Source organism: Pituophis catenifer, unplaced genomic scaffold, assembly GCF_029215685.1.
Source record: "Pituophis catenifer annectens isolate HBS135680 unplaced genomic scaffold, rPitCat1.0.hap2 SCAF_19, whole genome shotgun sequence".
In the NCBI taxonomy this organism is placed as follows: domain Eukaryota; kingdom Metazoa; phylum Chordata; class Lepidosauria; order Squamata; family Colubridae; genus Pituophis; species Pituophis catenifer.
In genome coordinates, this window is record NW_027256899.1 from 4,444,187 (window position 1) to 4,456,813 (window position 12,627).

The following is a 12,627-nucleotide window of genomic DNA, read 5'->3' on the forward strand; positions in this document are numbered from 1 at the left end:
CTTCGTGGTTTAATCACATTGTTAAAGCTTTTTTTTTAAAGGCAGGAATCGTTGAGAAAATGCGGGGGGGGGCAATGGATTGGCGGCGGGGGGCGGCGTGTCCTCCGCGGGTGAGAGGTTGGAGGGGCGACCGCAGGGAGGGCTGCGTGCTCAGGCTCCTCTCCGCAGAGAGCGGGGGGTTTGAGCAGTGCGGGGCCAGGGCTTGAAAGTCGGGGGAGGGGGGCTGGGCGCAAGGGAGCGGGGCAGGCCAGGGGAAGGACGCGAGGGGGCGTTTGGGGCAGGCGAGGGGGGAGCAGGGAGGCGGCGGGTCCGGGGGAGAGGAAGGGGCCGCGGCCGGAGGAAGCAGCGGCTGCAGAGTTGAAGGGGCCGAAGAATCGCGGAGATTCTCCCGCGCCTGGAGCGTCTCCGGTGCTAAGCAGGGATGCGGAAGGTCTCGCCTGGATGGGCGCTCAGGGCGGGTGTTGCGGAGGAGCCAAAGAGCCGGGAAGGCCTCCCCTCCCTCTTCCCTCCCCCGAAGGAGCAGCAGGAGAGGCTCACCTGCTCCTTTGCTCACCTGCCCACAAGCGCCGCTCCTCCTTTCCCTTCGCTCTGCCCGACGGTCCCCAAACCCTCCCCAAGGGGGCGCTCTTCCCCTCCCCTCCGGCCCAAGGTTTCAGCCCCCCCCCCCCCCGGCTCCTCCACCGCCCCCGCCGAAAGACTCCGCAGCCCCGGAGAGTCACAGGAGCCTCTTCCTTCCTCCGCTCCGACGCCTCCGAGTGGCTCTCCCGCTGTGTCCCTTTCTCTGCAACTGGGGCTGGGATCTCCAGCTTCCCGGGGCTGAGTGAGGCTCCCGGGGAGTTTGGCTGGCTGGGTTTGCGTAAGGGCTGCGTAATAAGAGGAGTCACAAATAGTTCCGGAGACTTTGGGGCAGCTGATGGGGAGGAAACCAGCACGGAAGGAAATGATGGGGGGGGGATTGTGGGGTGGGGTGGGAGAGAAATTAATAAATGCCCAGAAGCTTCTCGTTGATTTGAGTTCAAGGTTTGAGTCGGTCAGGCGGAGACTTTCCCAGTTCAACCAGTTCAACCAGTTCAACCCAGCCAGCCAGTCCAACTCGACCACCAAGGCAGAATCCCTGGGAGCGCCCATCATCCCCGGCCAGAGCAGCTCCGTGGCCCAGGAGAAGCAGGAGGGAGGCCGAGGGACGGCCAGGCTGAGAAGGCGGACAGGAGGCAGGAAGAGCCCCTGGGAGGGGAGCTGAAGGGCTGCTCGGCGCCTTCCCAGCTTCCTTCGCGCCCTTCAGCTCGGCTGGCGGAGGCCCCGAACGGCGCCTGGGAGTCCAAAGAGCGAAAGGGGGGGGGGGCTGGAGCTCTCCGGGGCTGCGGAGGGAGCCTCGGTGGGGCTGAAGGCTTTTGGCCAATGGGGAGGAAGAGCGCCCCCTGTGGGCAGGGCGAGGCAGCGATCTGGCTAGACTAGCGGTGGTACGTGGGTGGGTGGGTGGCGGAGCTGTCCTAATTGGGGGAGTTTGGGAACTGGGGGGGCAGAGCGAAGGGGAAGGAGGAGCTGGGATTTGGAGGAGGGGGGCTGCTTTCCTTGGGGGGAAACAGGCTTCCCTGCTGGTTGGTTGGCTTTTCCGCAGCGATGGCTGTGGTCGCCCATCCAGAGGAGACCCTCCGCATCCCTGCTTAGCACCAGAGACCATCCAGGCAGCTGCGCTCCCGGCTCCCCTCTCACCTTGCCCCATTGCCCAAGTGTGGGAGGCTGGACTCTAGAATCTCCTTAGCGTGGAGAAGAAATCACAATCTGCCTCTTAGAAGTTTAGAGCTCTTTCTGAGCTCACCTGCTTCTCTTTCGCTTCCACTTGAAGTTGGGCTGGGAGGGGAAGAAGAGAGAACCCTGAGAGCCTGGACAGAAGCATCAGCTCCTCTCCATTGTCTCCCAGGCATTTGGGAGGGGGCCTCAACCAGGGTCTCCATGCAGCCAGGCTGGGCTGCCCCAATTGAGGTGCCCTGGAAACAGGCAGGAGGTCCTGAGTCCAGACTGGGATGGAAGCCCCGAAGTTGCCGTTGACCTGGGAGCCTCTGGATGGAGCTTGGCGCTGGGTCCTCTGGAAATTGGCCGCTCTCTTCGGGTCTCTCGGTTGTCCTCAGTAAGAAACTTTTGGGGGAGGCTGGATATCATCCTCCTTCGGGTGTATGTTTCTTAGGCTTCGCATTTGCATTTTTGTTTAATTTGCTTGAATTAATAATAAAGCTTAAAACTGTCAGGAAATCTCTCCTGACTTCTAGGTTGCATTTCTCTTCGCTGGGCTTCCACCCATTGCTTCTCTTCCTGCCTTCAGGGGCTCCGGAGGATGAATGGATCCCTCTTCTCCATGAGAGCCACCCAAGTATTGGGCGATGCTGTCCCATCCCCTGCAGCCCTTCCCTTCCTTAGACCGGACATTCCCCGTCCCTTCATCCGTCATTCCCTGGTTCAGCCTCCAGACCCCCCAACCTCTCCCTTCCTCTGCTCTGCCCACTGAGGGAGTCGCCCTGAGCGGTGGAGGCTGAGGGGTTTTGGGGTTGGGGGAGCTGACAGAGGACCCCCCAAAGCTGCTCTGACTTTAAAGCCTGTTTTCAATTCAGGATCCCTCTGTGTTCTTTCGGGGGCAAAGGAAGGCTTGCCAGAAGGGCTTCTGGAAGGGACGAAGGTTCCTTCCGAGGGATCGAGGGACGGGCAGCTCCGGGACTCTCGAACCCAACACTCGGCCAGTGTCGCCTCTCCGAACTGCCTGCAGCCCCCGGCGGACCCAGCGCCCTTCTGCCCCATCCCGGCGCAGCGCAACCTGGAAGGGCGAGAAATCCAAGGGGCTCTCAGAAAGGCCAGGTCTGGAGCCTGGAGCGGCCGATCCACCGTCTAGCCCTGAGGCGCAAGTGAGGCTCCCCCTCCGCGTAAAGGTCCCGCGTGGGCTCAAGCCCCCCTTAGGCAGCCTGCTCGCTCGCCCGCCCGCAGTGGGTGCCCGGCCCCTCTCCCCCCCCCCGGGGGCCACAGCAGACCTGGCCTTGGAGGGAAGAAGCGCGGACCGCCCGCAGTACCCATCCCGATCCTGCAGCCGGCCTGGGAGGAAGGCAGTCCAGCCCCTCCTCCCCCCTCCCCCCCCCCGCTTTCCCTCTTCAGCTCTTCTCTCGCCCTCTGCGCTCCTTCTGCCCCGCAGCTGCTGGCTGAGAAGCGAATGGAGGGAGGGGCGAGGGGAGCTGTGCCCAAGGCCAGAAAACCCGTTTTCTCCCTTTCCCCCTCTGCCTTTGTCAACGGAGGCTGGGCTGAGTCCCGGGGGCTCCCGAACCTCCTCCCCCCAGCCCGACTTTGGGTCGGATTTATTGGGAAGTTGCAGGTGGGGGAGGGGTGATTGGGACAACTCGGCTCTTCTTCAGTCCCACAGCTGTAGGCAGCAACATCTGGAGAAGGAGGGGCTTCCTCTGCCTTGGGGGAGGAGGGGGGCGGCAAAATCCGCCTTTTGTTTGAGTTGATGCGACCCGGTTCATCCCCGCTGGACCTTCCGGCTCTGGGGATCTGCAGAGGCCCCTTCAGTCCCAGGAGACCCTCCCTTCCTCGGTCAAACCTCTCAGGCTGGGTGTCCCGCTGGATCCCTTCCTCTTCAACTGCGGCAGGGACCTCGATGTGGCCTAGGATGATTGACAGCCCTGGGTATTTTGGGTTCGTTTTGAGGTAGCCTAGCTGGGTGGGCTTTGCTCTGCTGTGTAAGAGCTGCATCATAAGAAAACGTCACAAATACATCGCGGGCACCTGCTGGCAGGTGAGGATGGAGTAAAAGTTCACGGACCGGAAAGACGGGAGGGAGGGGGGAAGAGGGGGAAGGAGGGAGGGGAATCAACAAATGCCCAGAAGCCCAGACAGCCGCAAGGGGTCCCTTCTGAAGAGGGCGGCCTTCGGATTGCTTTGATCTCGGGAGTTTTGAGCAGGTCAGGCTGATTCTTCTTCAGTTATTTGTAACTTACAAAACCACCCAAAGACAAGGAAAGATGATGGGGGTTTCTTCCCCTTCCCTTCCCTTCCCTTCCCTCCCCCTCCCCCTCCTCTTACCATTCCTCTTTCCCTCCCCGTTTCCTGTCAACTCACACAGACTTCATGCAAATCCCTCGTTCTCCAGGATGGCCTGGATGAGGCTGTTGGACAGGAGATTCGAGAGAAATGCCACCTGCTCTTTATGGGTTTATTTAACAGAGAGAGATGGACACTCAACCTAGTCTCAGACACACCCGGATGGATGGATGGAAGGATGGATGGATGGATGGATGGATGGATAAGTGAATGGATGGATGGGTGGATGGATGGATGGATGGATGGATGGATGGATGGATGGATAAGTGAATGGATGGATGGATGGATGGATGGATGGATGGATGGATAAGTGAATGGATGGATGGATAAGTGAATGGATGGATGGATGGATGGATGGATGGATGGATGGATGGATGGATGGATGGATGGATAAGTGAATGGATGGATGGATAAGTGAATGGATGGATGGATGGATGGATGGATGGATGGATAAGTGAATGGATGGATGGGTGAATGGATGGATGGATGGATGGATAAGTGAATGGATGGATGGGTGAATGGATGGATGGATGGATGGATAAATGAATGGATGGATGGATGGATGGATGGATGGATGGATGGATGGATGGATGGATGGATGGATAAGTGAATGGATGGATGGATGGATGGATGGATGGATGGATAAGTGAATGGATGGATGGATGGATGGATGGATGGATGGATGGATAAGTGAATGGATGGATGGATAAGTGAATGGATGGATGGATGGATGGATGGATGGATGGATAAGTGAATGGATGGATGGATGGATGGATGGATGGATGGATGGATGGATGGATGGATAAGTGAATGGATGGATGGGTGAATGGATGGATGGATGGATGGATAAGTGAATGGATGGATGGGTGAATGGATGGATGGATAAATGAATGGATGGATGGATGGATGGATGGATGGATGGATGGATGGATGGATGGATAAGTGAATGGATGGATGGGTGAATGGATGGATGGATGAACAGATGTGTAGTAAGGCTCTCCCCAGGACCCCCTCTCGCCTTGCCCAAACTTATAGCCATGGCGTCTGCCTTTTGCCTGTCCCACTGCCTTGCACTTGTGTTTAATCTCCTGTCCAAGGGCCTCATCAAGACCACCCTGGAGAATTAGGAATTTGTATTGGGGGGGGGTCTGGGATGATTGTATAGGAAACATCCTGATTGGCAGAAGCTGTTGATCCCTGGATCCCCAGGGGAGGCATTGCAGTCGGAGAGGAAAGGAAGAACCAGAAGTCCACAAACGGAGTAGATCCTAGACGGAAGCCGGGACTCGGAATCCCAGGTGGCTTTGAAGGACCCGGATGGTCTTATCCGTCCTTTGATGCTCAGAGGAAGTTCAAAGGGCTTCACTGACCGGGATTTCCTCCTCTGCTGGGCAGCTGCAGCCTTCCGCATGGGGAGTTTCCAGGAAAAGTTCCCTCGTTGAGTCAGGGAAGCCAAATAAAGCTCCATAAAATGGAATATGGGGGGAAAGACGTAGGAAACCAGTCAAATTGCTTTAGCCCAAAGGCGAAGAACGCGACATTCTAAACCAGCCGTTGCCCACTGAGTGACCCCATTGCTGGAGAGACTCGAGAGCCCATCAGCCCCTCCGGCTCTTCTTCTTCCACGCTGCAACTCAACGCCAGTCTCTGTAGTGGAGACCGACCGTGGCTGGGCGGATCCGGAGGCTTCCTGGGGGGTTTCGGTTGCGGGTGGGGAAGCCCAGGGGGCTGGAGGGCGAGGGGGCTGCCGCGGGCGCCCCTCTTGCTCCTGGGGGCTGGGGGCTTCCCTGTGGGGGGGCAGCTAGGAGGACCTGCCACCTGGGGCGGGGGAAGCCGAGAGGGGAGGGGCAGCCGCGTCCTGGGCTGGGTCTCCCCCCTCTAAGCAACCTGCCCAGGAGGGGGAATCCGCCTTCCTCCGCGACCCCTGGAAAGCCCGGGCAAGAGAGGGCGGGAGGGAGGCTCTTTGGGCAGCGGAAACCCGGCTTCCACTTCGGCCTCTTCGGGCACCGGCCGGCCTTCCAGTTGCGAGGGGCTGGCAGCAGGGACGGCGGCGGAGGCGGGGAAGGGGCTGTGGCAGGAGGGGGGGCAGGGCTGCCTCGTCCGGGCGGGGGCCGAGAGGAAGGCGGGCGGCGGCTTCCCCTCCCCTCCCCCTGGGTCTTCTCCATTGCGGCGGGTGGGGGTGGGGGGCTTTCTTCCCCACTGGGTCCTGAGCGGGCTGATTGCGAGAGCGACTCGGGGCACCTGAGCATGTGCAGAGCGCCAGGTGCGGCCCCGAGAGCTTTCTCTGCCCCGGGGGAGCCTGGCCGGGAACTCCGCCGCCCCTCCGGAGAAGTTGGGCGGGGGGCTTGCCTAGCCTTCGCCCCGGCCCTCCAGCCCCCGCACAGCCCCCGGCGCTCAGGCTCCGCTGGAGGGGCTCCGTGGCCAACCGGGGCTCCGAGGAGGGCTCTCTCTCTGCCGAGCCCTGGAGGCGCTGGGCGGGGGCGGGGGCAGGCGGGGCAGCAGCGGGACGCTTGGCCTGGGGGGTGGGGGGGCTGCGCTGCCTCTCTCTCTCTCTCTCTCTCTCTCTCTCTCTCTCTCTTCCCCTCTCTCTCTCCCCTTTCGCTTCTCTCTCTCTCTCTCTTTCTCCCTCCTTTCCTTTCGCTTCTCTCTTCCTGAGGGTCCTGTATTAAGGGGGGGGGCTTTCCTTCCATTCTGTGCCAGCTCCCCCCTCCTGCTTTGCGATTGTCTTTTTGGTGGTGACAGAGAAATCCCTCTTCACACGTCTCATTCCCGTCTTTTCTTTCTTTTTTTTTTCGAAAATAAGGGGCGGGGGTGGGTGGGAGAAAGCCTGCGAGCGGCGCTCAGTCCGGGATCGAACTCGAAGGCAGCCAGGTTAGAAGGGAGGCGGATTCCCAACCTCCGAGGGCAGAGGGTGCGAATCCTGCAGGAATGGCCAGCCAATGGCCGGGTGGGCGGGCGGGGTGGGAGCGGAATCTACTGGATCTCTGAATTGCTTCTGTCGGAGGGTGGGTTGCGCGGAGAAGTCCAGGGACATCGCAGCGGCTCCTGGGCCTTGGAAACCTGGAGGGGGCTTCGCTGAAGGAAGGGGCTGCTTCTGCCCCCCCCGCCTAATTCCATGGGGGGGGGGAGAAGCAGAGAAAAAAAGGCTGGCTAGGCGAGGCAAAAGAAGAAAACGGCAGCTGTCAGGCGAGGGGGGGGTTATTGGGAGGGGGGCTGGAGGGAAGGAGGATCCTTCTGGATTAGGAGGGATCCCTGCAGATCCTCTCCGCCTGTTCCTGGTTTAGCTGAGGGGTTTCCTGTCTTCCCTTCAGATTGGGGGGTGTCTGTCTGTGACCCCCAAGTCCTCGCTGGCTGAGGGGCTGCCTCTCCCCCCTCCTCATCCAGGCAGCAGCAACTTTTCTGACGGCAGAATCTTCACCTTCAATGAATGGGGGGGGGAGGAGGGAGGAGGGGGGTGTCCTGGCCAGATGCTTCCAACCCCAGAGGAGGAATCGGCGGTTCTGAATTGGGGGGAAGAAGCCTTTTTCTTGGACTTTGGACTTTTCAGCTATTCCACTCCACTCCTTTCCTTTCCTTCCCCTTTCTTTTCTTTTCCCCTTTAGTCCACTCTTCTCCTTCTCCTTTCTTTCCCTTTCCCTTTCCTTTCCTACCTTTATTTTTTATTTTATGCCACGATCATCTTCATAAAAAAAATAATAATAAAAAGGAACATTTTGTTTAGGAGCTCTTCTTGTTCCACAGCTGGAATATGCACATTCCTGGGGGGGAAAGCTCATCACAAAACACAATTTTTGTGTGAAGTGTGATAGTTTGTTTTTGAGCTCTCTGTGACAGACATTTTGTGTGAAGTCCAGCTGCTTTTGCATTATTTCTGAGTCAGTTGCATAGCTTTTGTGTTATTTTTGTGTAAAGTCTGATAGTGGGTTTTCCTGGTCACATGACCACCAAGCCACGGCTACCCAGTCACATGACCACCAAGCCACGCCCACAGAACCAGTAAGGAAAATTTTTGAATTTCGCCACTGCCTTCGACCTCCTCCTGGGGAGAGTCTCAGGGTCCCTTTTTCTGGGCATCTTCTCCAGCCCTTCACAGACAAGACAAGCTTGGAAGAGGAGCAGAGAAAATGCTTTAGGTAGAAATTGTAGAGTTGAAAATTAAAGGGCCTGAAAACTGCTATTTTCTTTCTCTGGTTGAGGAAAGAAAAAAAAATACAGTTGAAATTTCTTTACACATTTTATTTTTTTATTTACTTTTTTTTATTATTATTTTAGTGTAAAGTACATACCAAATTAAAAACAATCCCAAACTGAAATCCCAGAGAGCTGTTCTGCTGAACACTTTCTGCAAAGGAGGTTTTATCAGGAAATCAAGAAAGAATTATATAAGATTTCCCTCCCCATCATTCCGGCATTCTCACGGAGAAGATCAGGCAACCAGGCTGGTGCTTGGTTCCCACAGCTCCCTCTGACCTCTTCTCCTACTCACTCCCTCTCACAAACACACTTTTAGCTGCTGTCAGTAGGAACAAGTGCCCACATTATTTTCTATAAGTGTCACATAAAGTAGCTGGCAAATTCCTCTGAATAACTCTCAGAGTTCTCTTTAGCAAGATTTATTGAAAGGGGAGGGAACAACAAGAATTCCAGTCATTCAAAAATTTTCATTGTGCAACATATAGATATGATTTTCTTTGACTTCTGCATACTATATAAGGACTTAATATCTCCTTTCAAATAAAAGAAAATGTAATAATTCTTCCAATATCATATTTGTGTTATTTCTCATGCTTTTACATTTGTTCTGGCTGTGAGATGCTCCTTTGTGTTCAGGTCTGGCCTCAGAAGGATAATGTAGCACTTGGGGATGAAGATGCAGCCCAGCAGACCAGCACTGGAGGCCAGGATGGAGAAGACCTGCACAGCCACCATGGATTTCCCTTTGGTGCTGAGGTAGGTGGGCACAAAAGTCACCCAGACACTGCAGAAGACCAGCATGCTGAAGGTGATCAGCTTGGCTTCGTTGAAGGCCCCAGGCAGATTCCTGGCCAGGAAAGCCACCGTGAAGCAGATGGCAGCCAGGAAGCCCATGTAGCTGAGGGTGACGTAGAACATGACAACGGCCCCTTCGTTGCATTGCAGGATGATCTCTCCAGGCTGGGAGTGGAGGTCAGAGTCAGGGAAGGGGGCAGAAACTCCCAGCCAGATGGAGCAGATGATAATTTGGACTGCAGAACAAGAAAGGATGATGGAGTTGGCCAAGCTCTTCCCCAACCATCTCTTCACTCGGTTTCCTGGTTTTGTGGCCAGGAAGGCCAGCACCACCGTGATGGTTTTGGCCAAGAGAGAAGAAACGGCAACTGAGAAGATGATGCTGAAAACCGTTTGTCGGAGAAGGCAGGTAGCTTTCCTTGGTTGACCAATGAAGAGAAGAGGAGACAAGAAGCAAAGCAGGAGGGAGACCAGGAGGATGTAGGAGAGGTCCCGGTTGTTGGCTTTGACAAGGGGAGTTTCTCGGTATTTAATGAAAATGATTAAAACAAGATCTGTAGTTAGGAAGAAGAGTAGAGCAAAACAGACCAGGATGATGCCCAGATGTTCTTCATAAGACAGGAAGGTTATGACTTTGGGGATACATTGGACTCTGTCCTCATTTGGATGTTTATCATCTGGACACTTGGTGCATTTTTGTGTATCTGAGAAAGCCAAAAAATAATATTTCTTTAATATTCTATCCTCCTATCTTTCAACAAAGATCTTAAACTGATAGCAGGATTAATTTCCAAGATGTGTTCCTTAACAATTTCACCAAAAGAATATGTATTTGCAAACAAATGTAGAGAGAAGTCTCTTGAAACTGGAGGAAGTCCTAGGATGTTAATTATTTCCTGGTTAATGTGCAGAATCTTCATAGGAACCTACATTATCAGAGGTTAATAATGAATCAGCTAATCTTTCTAAGCAAACATCCCGACACCTGACCCATGGCACTTCTTAATATATTGACTCAGAGGGTTCCTATCCTGGGATATCTAATTGGCTGTCAGAATGTTCGTGTAATGAGGTTCCCCCATAACTGTCCACACTACCTCCCTGTGGACCAGCAACTCGGAGATCCTCAAGGGGAGGCGCATGTAGAAGGTATCATACTAATCCTTCCAGGTGATGGACCTAAGACAGTCCCTCAAGTTTCAAAGAACTCGGATGGTCCCAGAGAGGTAAATGTGGCAGGAAACATCCACACTAAAGAGAAATTTTCACTTTAAACATGAAATCTGAATAGATATGTTTGGGCCAGCGACTGTCTCTCAGCTCCCATCTCTTCCCAACCCCTCATTCAAAGTCTTTTTGATTTACTTCCTTTTAGGTAAGAAATTGTGCAGGTTAAAAATAAAAAACCCATGTGAGCTTCCATCTGTCTTTTAACTTCCACTTTCATGAAAAGGTTCTGGATGGATCCAGTTCCACAAAGCCTCCCATTTTCCTCAGTGTGACCCACCTTCCTGAGTGGAGAAGGTCCCCTCCGGACAAGGAACGCAGTCATAGCAGCAAACTGGCTCTCCTTCTCGAGCCCTCTTGACAAATCCAGGATGGCAACTTTCCACACATTTGGACTGAGGCAGAGACTGAGCAGAAGAAAAGGAATGCCAAAGAAAATATGTCAGGACTCTCCGTCCATGGAAAATGGAGGTAGAAATGGATGGAGAGAAGTAGCCTCTGGTCTTCACTGAGGTAAATATGAAACCTCTGACTACTTTTAAACAGATGCAAGAAGTATAATAACTGGCAGATTCTTCCTTTAGTTCTTCCCTTTTGCTTTCAGAATTTAACATTACAATCAAGTACTTTTCTACTTAATAAAGTCTAGAGGGATGGAATTAAAAACAGATTTAAGTATGATGATATATTCATATTAAAACTGAGAATAAAGTTTACCGTAAAAGATTTAGGAAACTTCTTTCCATTAGATTTTTTTAATATGAAATTGAACAGTGATGAAGAAAGAAACCTCTGACCAGTAAAATCTTGAAAGGTTTCCATAAAACATGGCAAAGCCATTTCACTTAGGTCCCATCTCTTGAAGAACTTCCATTAGATGACACCACCTGGGATGGGAGGCCGACCACCCTGGAGACTCTAGGCTTTGCCCACTTGAAATGGGACCTCAGGCTTTGGAAAACAGAGAAAAGACAGCAAAATTTCTCCCACCTTATTGAGCAACTTTAGCTTTGAAAGAGCATCTTGGTCGATAGTAAGTCTCTGCCTTTCAAAATACGCCAGAATCTCTCTCCTGACATCCTCCTTGGGGAGAACCAAGAAGATTTTGATGCCCAGATCTGCCATTATCTCTCCATTTTGGTCCAAGTACAGTTTTCTTTGAGAAATATTGAAAAACTTGTTCTTCTTCAGAAAGGGATGAAACTAGAATGGGAATATCCAAGAATTTGAAAAGTTGAAAACTTTGTTTCTTATCCCACATTGAATCTTTCTTCTACAATTGTCTGATCTGCAAATATGCTTAATTAGGATACAAATATTATCATTATCTTCATAAGTGAATGAGAAAGTTTGAGAAAAAATTGTCCATCATATACTGACAAACCATAGAGAAAATATCACTGATACAATTGGTCAATTATAGGGAACCTTCTACAGCAGGTGACAAATAAAATGAATAGAGAAGAAAAAGATGATTCATAAACTCTTTGAAAACAAGAGGTTGATTCCCAGAAAGCATGGGTTGATCAAGAAGAAAGTTGTCAGGCTAATCTTCTCCCTGGTCAGCCTGATGGAAAACATCTCCAGATGGAGAGTGGCTGGCTCTGGAGAATTTGATCGCTGAAGAGGGAGCCGGGTTTAGAGAGGGGAGAGGCACTACCGATCAGTGCTTAGTTCTTCATCAACTGATGGAAAAATACGTATCAAATAGACCTGCATCATTCTACGCCTGCTTCATAGATCTCAAGGCAGCCTTTGATACGGTTCCCAGGACTAAGCTATGGGAGAAGCTGGAAGCTGCCTCAATTGACCACAGGCTTCTTCATCTCTTACCTGCCCTACATACTAAAACATCCCTCAAGGTGAGGTGTGATATGCAGGGGTCCCTCTCGAAGTCAGTTAAAACTCAAAAGGGGGTTAAACGGGGGCATTTTGGCCCCCCTGCTTTTCAACTTTTGCATAACTGGCATGGTAAAATGGCTAAACAAACCAAATCACACCCACCCAAAAAAATAGGTGACCGAAGCATCGCCCTCCTGCTCTATGCAGATGCCCCTGTGATCCTCTCCAGGACACCAGAAGGCCTGAAAAGAGCCTTGCGAGCCCTTCTCCAGCACTGTAATTACAATCAACTGGGCATAAATGATGAGAAAACAAAGATCAAAAAGGCCAAAACTTGATTCATGGTATCTAAATGGCCACAAAATAGAGCAGGGAAGCCCCTTCAAATCCCTGGGGGTGGCCATTCAGGCCAAGGGTTCAAGAGAGATGCAGCTGCCCTGGGCCAAAGATCAGCCAGCACCATTCTTCATTGTTTCCGCACAAAGGGAG